Source organism: Rhinatrema bivittatum, chromosome 4 (genome assembly GCF_901001135.1).
Source record: "Rhinatrema bivittatum chromosome 4, aRhiBiv1.1, whole genome shotgun sequence".
Lineage (NCBI taxonomy): Eukaryota > Metazoa > Chordata > Amphibia > Gymnophiona > Rhinatrematidae > Rhinatrema > Rhinatrema bivittatum.
This window is the reverse complement of record NC_042618.1, coordinates 70,088,255-70,101,690: the sequence shown is the minus strand read 5'-3', so window position 1 is coordinate 70,101,690 and position 13,436 is coordinate 70,088,255.

The window sequence follows — 13,436 nt, the reverse complement described above, 5'->3', positions numbered from 1 at the left end:
ACAAGCACTATTCAACACTAAGCCCAGTCAGAATTCTACAGATGGATTCTAATAGATGTTACACAGCATTATTGACAATATTGAATCCTGAAGAATCCTGGAGACTTAAAGGTGAAGATCCCACTTTTATTTGCAGTGATCTGTTATGGAGTCTCAATTTAGTGGACCCTTGGCCTGACCTGCAAGAGACTGGGAAAGGTATTCAATGTCTCTGGTACACTGCAGGCCGGGAGGCAAATGTTCAGGCAGGACGTAGAAGTGCTCTTCACCCTGGAAGCTGGTGCTCCCCGGGAGGAGCCCGTAGGAGCCTAGCCGCTGGGACTTAAGTGAGGCTTCACCCTTGGAAGCCGAAGCCCCCCCGGGAGAAGCCTGTAGGAGCCCGGAGAGTTGATGATCTTGAGACTGGAGCGGGCAGGCTGATGAGCAGGACTGAGAACTGGAACCAGACTAGAACAGTAGACAGGAACTGTAGCAAGACTCGGGTACTGGAACCAGGCATGAACTGTAGCAAGACTCAGGTACTGGAACCAGGCAGTAACTGTAGCAAGACTCGGGTATTGGAACAAGGCAAGAACTGTGGCAAGACTCAGGTACTGGAACCAGGCAGGAACTGTAGTAGGCAAGCAGGAACCAAGCAGGTACTGTAGGAGGCAAGCAGGAACAGAGCGAGTTCCAAAGGCAGCTCACTCCAGGGCACGGAGCAACAGGGAACCGGTTGGTAAGCCGGTTGCAAGGCAAAGACTGAGTGTCCGCGGCCGGCTTATCAAGGCCGTGGCGTCTGACGTCAGGAACTGGGCGGAGTCACTACTGGTGGGAAACGGCCTAGAAAAGCGCCCACGTGGTGCGTGCCCATGGGAGGCTTCCCGGCGGCGTGGCTCTCGCGGGGGATGCCGCCGAACAGGCCGTGAACTAGGCCAACAGAAGCAGGAACAGGTCCAGGAACTCGGCGGTAAGGATTTGGTCATGGCGCTCGTGGCCAGAACCGTAACAGTACCTCCCCTCTTACGCCCCCTCTTAGCAGGTCCAGGTTTACTTGGGTGATCCAGATGGAACTGCCGTAATAAGTCCTTGTCAAGGATGTTACGGGCAGGTTCCCACGAATTATCCTCGGGTCCGCAACCCTCCCAAGCAAGCAAGTACTCCCAGCGTCGTTGATGGAACCGTACATCCAAGATCTCACGTACTTGATACGTAATATCGTCCTGTACTGAAGTATCCGATAATTCAGGAACCCGGGAGTGGTATCTAGACAAAACAAGAGACTTCAGCAATGACACGTGGAACATGTCATGAATGCGCATAGAGGAGGGTAGCTGTAGTCAGTACGAGACTGCTCCCACTCATTCGGCGACTCGGAAAGGCCCACAGAATCTCGGGGCTAGTCTTCGAGATGGGATTCGTAGCTGTAGATTTTTAGTACTAAGCCAGATAGGCGGTGGCTGACGATGCCTATCCGCCTATTTCTTGGCGGACTGGGCGGCTGTACGGAGCTTTCCCTGGATAGAGGTCCATAAGGAAAGAAGCTGGTGGGCTGAAAGTTGCACTGCCGGGAGTGCACTAGGTTCAGGTGAAAGTAAGGGTGGTCGAAGTTGCTTCCCATAGACAATGAGGAAAGGTGAACTTCCAGTAGCGGCATGCGTGTGATTATTATATGAGAACTCCGCCCACGGGAGTAACTTGGCCCAATTATCTTGTCGTTCATTCACGAACGAATGGAGAAAGGTCTTTAATGTTTGGTTAGTCTGTTCCGTTTGCCCATTACTCTGGGGATGGAACGCAGATGAAAGACTAAGTTGCACACTGAAGTGTTTGCAAAGTGCTTTCCAATATCGAGCAGTAAACTGTGGTCCTCGATCTGAGACTATATCCTGTGGAAGTCCGTGAAGTCTAAAGATATGTTGAGCAAAGAGATTGGCTAAGTCAGGTGCAGAAGGCAACTTTGGCAAGGGGACAAAGTGCGCCATCTTGGAGAATCGGTCTACGGTCACCCAAAAGACCGAATTACCTCCTGAGACCGGAAGGTCCACGACAAAGTCGGTGGGGATGTGTGTCCAAGGCTCCACCAGGATGGGTAATGGTTGTAACAGGCCCCTGGGCCTCCTGATGAGTGGCTTCTGTACGGCGCAGGTAGGGCAAGAGCCCACAAAGGCTTGGACATCGTGTCTCACCGTCGGCCACCAGTAGAATCAGTTCAACAGGTCTAAGGTCCCTTTACAGCCAGCATGACCCCCGGTGAGGGAGTCATGTGCCCAAGTGCTCTCCGGGAGCGACGTGGAATGACGGTCTTTCCTTGGGAGGACACCAAGGTTGCTGCGAGTCTCACTTTCATGGGATCCAAGATGTACTGGGGAGTGTCAGAGGTTTCTTCAACCTCAAAGGAGCGCAAGAGCGCGTCGGCTCAAACGTTCTTAGAGCCGGGTCAGTAGCGTAGGGTAAAGTTAAAGCGATCAAAAAACAGCGACCACCGGGCTTGCCTTGGGTTCAGGCCCTGGGCTTGCTTCAAGAATGCTAAGTTTTTATGGTCGATGTAAATCGTAACCGGATGGTTGGCCCCCTCCAACCACTGTCTCCATTTCTCCAGGGCAAGCTTCACGGCTAGCAACTCTTTATCGCCAATACAGTAGTTGCTTTCTGCCGGCGAGAATTTCTTCGAGAAATATGAACAGGGTAGCAATTGTCCAGAATCAGAGTACTGGCTCAGCACGGCCCCCATGGCCACATTAGAGACGTCGACTTCCACCACAGAGGGCCAGCTAGGGTCAGGATGACGAAGGCATGTGTCCAACAAGAACGCTTCCTTGAGGACCTCGAAGGCTTGGCAAGCGGAAACAGGCCAATCCACCATGTTGGCTCCCTTTCGGGTGAGGGCAGTCAACGGGGCCACAATATGGGAGTAGTTGGGAATAAAGTGATGGTAGAAATTGGAAAAGCCGAGGAAGCATTGCAACGCTTTTAGACCTCTCAGCCGGGGCCAATTCTTAATTGCCACCACTTTCTCAGGATCCATTTGGAAGTCTGTTGCAGAGATTATGTAGCCCAGGAACAGCAGGGACATCTTCTTGAAACTACATTTTTCAAGTCTCACGTACAGACTATGCTCCCTAAGTATTTGGAGCACTTGACGGACATGCTGTCGGTGTGAAGGGAGGTCCTGGGAGTAGACTAGCACATTGTCAAGGTAGACAATTACACAGGTGTTCAGAAGGTCCCGTAACACCTCATTCATAAGGTGCTGGAACACCGCCGGAGCATTACATAAACCGAAAGGCATCACAAGATATTCGTAATGCCCATCTCTGGTATTAAAAGTGGTTTTCCACTCGTCTCTGGGACAAATTCTGACTAAGTTGTAAGCACCTCGTAGGTCCAACTTTGTAAAAATCTTCACTCCCTGGAGCCTATCGAGGAGTTCCGGGATTAGCGGGAGCGGGTAACGATCCTGCTTCGTAATAGAATTTAGACCTTGATAGTCTATACATGGTCTCAGCGAGCCGTCCTTCTTGCTGACAAAGAAGAAGCCTGCCCCTGCAGGCGACTTGGACGGGCGGATAAACCCCTTGGCCAGATTCTCTGAAATATATTCAAACATGGCCCGGGTTTCAGGTAATGACAAGGGGTATACCCTTCCTCGGGGGGGCATAGTTCCAGGTAGCAGGTCTATAGCGCAGTCATATGGGCGATGCTGCGGAAGGATCTCCACCTTGGTCTTGGAAAAACATCCGTGAAGTCCTCATAAGGTGCAGGAGGACCTAGGGCAGAGTGCATCAACGGAAGTCCGGGAGCCTTAGGCACCTTCAAACAGTTGGCTAGACAGAAAGGGCTCCACTTGACAAACTGTAGAGTATCCCACTGAATCGTGGGCGAGTGCTTCTGTAACCAGGCAACCCTAGCACTAGATGGTGGACAGCCTTATCCAACACTAGGAAGGCTATCTCCTCCAAATGGATCGCCCCGGTGCGGACAGTAATGGGTGCCGTGGACATCACGATAGGTCCTGGAAGGAGCGTCCCCTGGATGGAGGTAATTCATAATGGGGCCTCCCATCTATGCATAGGAATTCGCAACTGGGAGACTAAATCCTGCAGGATGAAATTACCCCTGGCTCCAGAATCCATGAACGCGATTGTCTCAATGGATCCTCCAGGGTATTCCAGGGTAACAGGCACGGTACATTGAGGAGCTGTAGCACAGCCTAGGAGGAGCTCCTCCCGACCTCCTAGGCTTTGGCGTTTTCCGCATGCTCCTGGCAGCGTGCCAAAAAATAGCCCTTCTGGCCAAAATACAAGCACAATTTCAACGAACGGCGACGTAGCCTCTCTTCAGCAGAGAGCGGGGCCCGTCCCAGCTGCATGGGTTTGCAGGTGGGAGCGCCTGGACGAGAAGTCTTAGGAGAAGATGCAGATCTCGCCGACACAGAAGCAGGACTGTGACGGGAGGAGTGCTGCTCCTTGGCCCGTTGTTGTAGGCATTGAGGTCCTCCGGCAGATCTTGGGCAGCCATCTCATCCTTTATGAGCCCGGATAGACCCTCCAAGAAGATGGCCTTAAGACTACCATCCTGCCAACCTACTTCTTGGGCTAAAGTCCGGAATTCCATAGCATAATCTGCCAAGGAGCGAGCTCCCTGACGGAGCTGTAGCAGTTCAGATGTAGCTGTAGCTACTCGGGCTGGCTCATCAAAAGCCTGTTGGAAGTTCGAGATGAACTGTTGTAAGTCCATTAGCGAGGGATCACTGATTTCCCAAAGGGGAGAGGCCCATATTAAAGCTTTCCCGTCCAGCAGGGACAGGATATAAGCTACTTTCACCGCATCCGAGGGGAACTGCCGAGGCAACAGGGAGAACCGTATGAAACATTGGTTCAGAAAGCCGCAGCAGGTCCTTAAATCTCCAGTGTAGCGAGAGGGTGCTGGTAGCTGAGTCACAGAAGAGCTGTTTCCCTTGGGGACCATGCCAGCAGGAGGCAAGGACTCCAGGTGAGAGGACAGCCATTCCACCGTAGCTGCCAGGGTATCGATGCATCTCTGGTGCTGTAGCATCTGCTGGGCCATTCCAGACAGGTCCAAGGGAGCAGGCGCATCCGCCGAGTCCATGGCCTTGCAATCTGTTATGGAGTCTCAATTTAGTGGACCCTTGGGCCGATCTGCAAGAGACTAGGAAAGGTATTCAATGTCTCTGGTACACCGCAGGCCGGGAGGCAGATGTTCAGGCAGGACGTAGAGGTGCTCTTCACCCTGGAAGCTGGTGCTCCCCTGGGAGGAGCCCGTAGGAGCCCAGCCACTGGGACTTAGGTGAGGCTTCACCCTTGGAAGCCAAAGCCCCCCTGGGAGGAGCCCGTAGGAGCCCGGGTGCTGGGACTTAGGCGAGTTGACGATCTTGAGACTGGAGTGGGCAGGCTGATGAGCAGGACTGAGAACTGGAACCAGACTAGAACAGTAGACAGGAACTGTAGCAAGACTCAGGTACTGGAACCAGGCAGTAACTGTAGCAGGCAAGCAGGAACCAAGCAGGTACTGTAGCTGGCAAGCAGGAACCAAGCAGGTACTGTAGCAGGCAAGCAGGAACGGAGCGAGTTCCAAAGGCAGCTCACTCCGGGGCACGGAGCAACAGGGAACCGGTTGGTAAGCCGATTGCAAGGCAAAGACTGAGTGTCCGCGGCCGGCTTATCAAGGCCGTGGCGTCTGATGTCAGGAACTAGGCGGAGTCACTACTGGCGGGAAACGGCCTAGAAAAGCACCCAAGTGGTGCGTGCGCGTGCCTAGAGGCAGGGCGTCCATGGGAGGCTTCCCGGCGGCGCGGTCCTCGCGGGGATACCGCCGAACAGGCTGCGAACTAAGCCAACAGAAGTGGGAACAGGTCCAGGAACACGGAGGTAAGGGTCTGGTTGCGGCGCTCGCGGACAGAACCGTAACAGTGATCAGTTTTCTAGAAATGAGGAAAACCAATTCAGAACTGTTTCATATAGGCCCATCAATGATAACTGGACAATAAGACAATAAGAACATAACATTTTCCATACTGGGTCAGACCAAAGGTCCATCAGGCTCAGTATCCTGTTTCCAACAGTGGCCGTTCCAGGTCACAAAAACCTGGCAGGATCCAAAAAGGTTGATAGATTTCACGCTGCTTATCCCAGGGATAAGTAGTAGATATCGCCAAGTCTACCTTAATAATGATTTATGGATTTTTCTTCCAGGAACTGGTCCAAACTTTTTTTAAACCCAGCCTCACTAACAGTTTTTATTACATCCTCCAACAATGAATTCCAAAGTTTAATTATGCGCTGAGTAAAAGAAAACATTTTCTCTTATTTGAGTAGAGGATTTCAACATATTATCCATGATGATAAATGGTTCCTTTTCCAGGGTGGTGGCTCATATAAGTACATAAGAACATAAGATTGCCATACTGGGTCAGACCAAAGTTTCATCCCAGTAACCTGTTTCCAACAGTGGCCAATCCAGGTCACAGGTACCTGGCAGTACCCAGTAGGGATGTGAATCGTTTTTTGACGATTTAAAATATCGTCCGATATATTTTAAATCGTCAAAAAATCGTTAGGGCCACGATACAATACCAATTCCCCCCGAACGACCTCCTGCACTCGATCTCCTGCCGGCGCCATTTTCCGTACGAAAACGATTCGCGGCAAGAAATCGCTCCCGGAACCCCGCTGGACTCCCAGGAAACTTTTGGCCAGCTTGGGGGGGCCTCCTGACCCCCACAAGACTTGCCAAAAGTCCAGCGGGGGTCCGGAACGACCTCCTCCGTCGAATCGTTTTTGTCTATGGCCGCCGCCATTTTGCGGTGGCCATTTTGAAAAATGGCGCCGGCTGAAGACAACACGATTCTATTGAGGGGGCCGTTCCGGACCGGCGCCGTTCTGGACCACCGCCGGATCCCCAGGTAATTTAAAGCATTTGGGGGGGGGGGGGGTTCGGGGGGGGGGGGGATTTAATTTAAAGGGTCGGGGTGGGTTTTAGGGGGGTTTAGTGTGCCGGCTCACGATTTTAACGATTTTTCACGATAGTTTACACACCCAAACGGCAACAATACGATTCCCTCCCCCTCCCAGCCGAAATTGATCGTTAAGACGATCGAGGACACGATTCACATCTCTAGTACCCAGGGATAAGCAGTGGATTTCTGCAACTCCACCTTCATAATGGTGTATGGAATTTTCCTCCAGAATTTGTCCAAACCTTTTTTAAATGCAGCTACACTAGCAACTTTCACCACATCCTCTGGCAATGAATTATATAGCGTAATTATGTGTTGAGTAAAGAAATGTTTTCTCTTGTTAGTTTTAAATGTACAACTTAGTAACTTGATTGTGTGTCCCCTAGTCCTTGTACTTTCTGAAAGAGTAAATAACTGATTCACATTTACTCGTTCTACTCCACTCATTTTTCAGACCTCTGTCATATCTCCCTTCAGCTGTCCTTTTCCAGGCTGAAGAGTCTTAACCTCTTTAGCCTTTCCTCACAGGGGAATTGATCCATCCTCTTTATCATTTTGGTCTCTCTTCTCTGTAGCTTTTCTAACTCTGCTATATCTTTTTTGAGATATGGTGACCAGAACTGCACACAATACTCTAGATGAGATTACACCATGGAATGATACAGAGGCATTATGAAATTCTCTGTTTTATTTTCCATTCCTTTCTTAATAATCCCTAGCATTTTATTTGCTTTCTTGGCTGCTGTTGCTGCACACTGAGCAGAAGATTTCAACGTTTTATCAATGATGATGCCAAAATCCTTTGACTAAATGGAGACTCCTAATGTGGAACCTTGCATTGTGTAGCTATAATTTGGGTTGCTCTTCCATATATGCATCACTTTGCACTTGTCCACATTACATTTCGTTTTTTATTTGCAAACCCAGTCTCCCAGTTTCACAAGATTCTCTTGCAACTTCTCACAATCCTCTTGTGATTTAACAACTTTGAACAATTTTGTATTATCTGCAAATTTGATCATCTCACTCATTTTCAGGTCATTTCTACATATATTAAAAAAGCAATGGTCCTAGAATAGATCCCTGGGGTACTCCACTATTCAACTTTCTCCATTGAGAAAATTTACCATTTAGTCCTGCTCTCTGTTTCCCATCTTTTAACCAGTTTCCAATCCACAATAGAAAACTGCCCCCTGTCACATGATTTTTTAAAATTTCCCAAGAAGTCTCTCATGAGGGACTTTGTCAAATGCTTTCTAGAAATCCAGATACACTATCTGGCTCACCTTTATCCAACTGTTTACTTATACCCTCAAAAAATTGTAGCAGATTGGTGAGGCAAGACTTGCTTTGGCTAAATACATTTTGGCTTTGTCCCATTAAACTACGCCTATCTCAGTAAGTTTATTCTTTATGATAGTTTCTAACATTTTGCCTGGCACAGATGTCAAACTTACTGGTCTGTAGTTTCCTGAATCCCCTCTGAATCCCCCCTGAATCCCTTTTTAAAAATTGGCAACCCTCCAGTCTTCAGGTACCATAGACGATTTTAATGATAATTTACAAATTACTAAAAGCAGTTCTGTAATTTCATTTTTAAGTTCTTTCAGCACTCTGGGATGTATGCCTTCTGGTCCAGGTGATTTGCTACTCTTTAGTTTGTCCATTTGCCCTAGTACATCTTTCAGGTTCACCGAGATTTGTTTCAGTTCCTCTAAATCATTACTTTTAAATATCACTTTTGGCATGGGTATCTGTCTTACATCTTTCTCAGTGAAGACCGAAGCAAAGAATTAAAGTAGTCTCTCTGCTATGAACGTCTCTTCCCTAAGTGCCCCTTTTACCCCTTATTTATTTATTTAAAAATCTTTCCAGATAGTGTTCTGTGTTGGGAACAAAGTAACATACATATGGAGAAACCATGAGGTCTCCACTAGATGTCCCTAGTTCCCAGCGCTTGGGTAGACATCTGCAAAAGGGCATATCATTTGATACAGCACCTCCCTCTTAGGATGTCTGGATGGAGATTCCCTGAGGCACACATTGTGTGTGTGTGGGGGGGGGGGGGGGGGGGGGCTAGCCTAGGTTAGTGTGTGGCAGCGTAGATTTACTTTCAAAGGAGAAAGAGCTATATCAGTGTGCTCTCCATTTAGGCTCTCAGCTTAACAAAGGGAGAGGCACTGCTTGCCAAGCCCCTTGTGTAGAACTGGTGAGATTTGAGAGTGATAGAAAGCTTTTTGCCAGTTTTTTTTTTTTTCAGATTTTTACAGTTTTGTTCTCCTGCCAGGCTGAATTCCCGCTCAGGGTGGTCAAGAGGGGCTGTGTACCTTTTTACAGTGCTCAAGCAAGGCAAAGAGAGAAGGACTTTTCTCATTTTCGAGTTTTCCTAGTGTAGAGGGAAGGAAGTTCTTTTTTCTGTCACCCTTCCTTACCAGAGCTGGAAGCTGTGAAGACTGTTTTCAGTAGTTGGCCTTTCCTACTGGAGGGCTGCCTCTATTATCATTCAAAGAGGATTTCAAGTGAGAAAAAGGAGAAGGACATCTGGAGACCCCTATAGAGGTTCCACCCCTGGGAAACACTGACTGAAACTCGGGAGTAGGCGTAGACCTCAGGTTCTGTGCGGAAAAGTAGGATTTCCACACCTAGGATAGCCTGGCCACTTTGGGACACTTATTCATTCTAATCCATAGAGGATAAGCAAGTTTCAGAGAGAGAGAGAGAGAGAGACACATTAAAAGTCAGTACTCCAGTAAAGCTAAAGGATCTGGATGTAATTGGACACTTTATTATTTGCTCCTATTAATACTTTTGAGATTAATCATAGTAAAATGTATTTTGAACCCCCATCAAGTGATTCAAGCCTGTTTTGTCAAAGTACTTGTCCCAATGGCCATGGTAATACACACACAAGAAAATGTACCTGGTCTAGAAGGTTATTCTTCCCCCAACAGAAAGGACCCATCCCTTGGGAAAAGAAGAGGGGGAAAAGAGACTGTGGAGTTAGCCCCAAAATACAAATTAGTTTATTGACCCTCAGGAAGCATGCAATGCACATAGTATATTAGCAATACAAAATTAAGACACACAAACAAAATTACATACCTTCTGTACATAATAGAGTTTCAGTTAAAAGCTTCTTAACAGAACACAGTTTTAACCTCCTTCTAAAAACTTCTATATTATTTTAAATTCTGAGGTCCCCCAGAAGAGCATATGAGCATATGGTGCTGCAAATGAGAAAGCTCTATTTCTTGTTAATTGAACACTGTAATTACAGGTTGATGGAGTTGACAACAGCTTTGTCCCTGTGGATCTCAAAGCATGCTGAGGTGTGTACCACTGAAGTTTATTAGCTATTGACCACTTATTCTCTAAATATAATAGTTTATATACTAAAACCAGTAGCTTAAACTGAGATCTATATTTTACTGAGAGTCAACAAAGCTCCCATAGAATAGGAATGATATCTCACCCCATCTGCAGCCATTCACTAACCTCGCTGCAGCATGTATTACAAATTGCAGCACTTTAGAAAGCTTTATGGGGAAGGCCTATCCAGAGACTGCTGCAATAATTAAGCTGTCTCTGTTGTGATCCTGCCCGCAAGGAGCGTGGGCAGGCTCTTACCTTCTCACAGCCACAGCCAGTCGGGCTGCTGACGCTGCTTGCTTTCTCCCTGAATCAGCTGGGGCTGTCCCCGCAGCTGTTCCTGCCTTCTCCCAACGTGCTGCTGCGATCCCGGGCCCTTCAGTCAGCAGGCCGTCTCTGCTGGTGCCTGCTACAGCCCGGGTCCTTGCCTGGCTGGGAAGCCGTCCCTGCCAGTGCCCACAGCCTGCTACAGCTCTCTACTCTGCCTGCAGTCTTACCTCTCCTCCTGGGGCTGTCTTCACGGCATGGAGCCATTCCTGCAGTCAGCCCTTCTCCTGCTTCAGTCCTTGCAGCTCTCTGTTCTCTCTGCCGGTGCCTGCAGCCAGCCTTACCTCTCTCTGCTTCTTCCTGCTTCTGTCCTTGCAGCTGGGAGCTGCTCCACTGACCTGCCTTCACCCAGCTCCAGCCCAGGGCTGCTCCACTGCTTCCTTGGTCTTCCACGTGGCTGAGGATGCCACCAGCTTCCAGCTCTTCTCTCCAGCTCCCTAGGGCGCGGGCGCGCTCCTCTCTGCTCTTCTTCAAGGGCCAGCCAGGTGTGGCCCCCTGCTGACCCCTCCCTGGGCGTTGTCTACCTCAGCCCTACTAAAGGGCTCAGCTTCCAGTCTGACTTTGCCTTCGCAAGGAGTTGGTCACTCCTGAGATCCTTCGCTCCAGGAAGTCGTCCGTGTTCCAGCACTTCTGCAAGGTCCCGTGTTTCATGTTCTCTGTCGGAGCTCCTTGTCCAGTTGTTCCAGTCCTGATGTTCCTATCCTGATGTTTCCAGCCCAGATGATGCAAACCTTGTTCCTGTATTCGCCTGAAAGCTAAGTACCTTGTTCTTGAATCTCCTGTAAGCTAGCACCTTGTTCCTGCATTGGTTAATGTCCTGGTACCTCACGGCAAGCCATGTTGTGGTCCGTGACCAGCCCTCAGGGCGGGCTGAGTAGGGCGCTTCGTGATGCAAGCCATGTACCTCGTTTCTGAATCTCTGAGAAGTATTTACCTTGTTCCTGAATCTCCTGAAAGCTAGCACTTCGTTCCTGTATCTTCAAATTGTCCTGGTGCCTCGCAGCAAGCCATGTCGTGGTCCGTGACCAGCCCCACGGGCGGGGCTGAGTAGGGCGCTTCGTGATGCAAGCCATGCACCTCATTTCTAAGTCTGTGAGAATGCCTTACCTTGTTCCTGAACCTGCTGAAAGCTTGGTATCCAGCGGCAACCCCTGTCATGGTCCTTGACCAGCCCCACGGGCGGGCTGTGTAGGGCGCTTCATGTTGCCAGTCTCGTACCTCGCCCTTGAGTCTCCTGTATGCATCATACCTCGTTCCTGACTCCACGTCTCTTCGTCCAGTACCACATTCCTGAGTCTACGTCTGCACTTCCAGTACCATGTTCCTGAGTCTCGTCTGAATCTATGTTCCAGTCATCGCTGTCCTGGCCTCCATCCGGCCTGCCGCTTCGTGCCGTACCCTGCGGCAGGTCCGAAAGGGCTGGGAACGGTCGGAGGACTGTTCACAAGACCAACATTGCGTTGTTGGGTCTTCTGAAGCGTGCAGGTCCGGAGGAGGGCCTGTCTTCCATGTCACTCCAGCCCTGCTCCCGTCCAGCCCATGCTCGGGCATGCCACGCCTCCTGCGGCACCTCTTCAGAGCCCTCTGGGGTCGAGCCGTGGCCCAAGGACACACATCACCCAGGAGTGGGATCGCTCTCCTAGCGCTCCACAACAGTCTCATCACCAATTGTTCTAAACTTATCTACTGGTCTCAATGACTCTAAAGGCTGCAGCAATTTCAAATTATAAAAGGCGAATTTTACCACATGTTGTACACGAGATTCCAAAATTTGGATTCCAAAATTACCTGCAGATTCTTTACTTCAGAAAGCACAGATAAAAAATGTCCTTCAATAGTTAACAATTGACAGTCATCTTGCTGTGGGTGCTTTCCTGCCTTCAGGGATAGTCCTCTTCCAACAAGCCATTCCTTAACAAACAATGGAGCAATACAAGAGTACTGATGAGAATGCTTAACGAGCTTATTCTTCAGAAATAATCCAGGCAGTGATTAACTGTCCACAAGAATTATTTCAAACCATTAAGGTTCTTACTCAACCCTGCAATGAGGGTGCTGAAATGTATAATCGTAGCAAGGCTCCTGTCTCATGTGAGAGCTTTGCATCCTATTTCCATACCTCGGTGTGTGAGCTTTGTACTCAATTTCTGAAGAATTTGATGTCTATTATTCTTCCTTTTGAGTTTGATTATGACAAATGAGATTGTTTGCATTAGTGTCAGTGCAGGAGATTCTTATTCCAATTTCATGACAGGTTCGAAAATGTAGGGGTGCTTTGTCTTTTCATCCAGAAGTTAGAACAGTAATTAAAGATGCTTTCCTCAAGCTATAATTGTTGTGGAGGTTAAGGCCATTTCTAAATCAAGAAGACTTTCGCACAATGTTACAGTCTTGCTAGCTTGGCCGGGCTATTGCAGTACTATCTTCGTTGGATTACCATCTTCTATGCTGCAGGCTTTATAAGTTGTTCAGAACACAGCAAGCCAATTTCTAACTGATAGCTGTTGACATAGTCACATAGCACCAATTTTATGAAATTTGCATTAGTTATCTATACAATATCTTATCAAGCCTTTCCAGCTGCCACTACGAAGAAGCAAGGCAGGGTCAGGAGACCCTCAACACAGGGTCAGGAGACCCTCAACATTCCGAGGCTTCCTGGGGTAAGAGGCCCCTACCCTACACGCGACGCCGACGCTCTGCGACCACCTCTCGCCACCTCAAAGCCCGAAGCCACCCCCACCGCAGCGCAGTCGGCCAATCGGAGGCCGTGTAGCATTGG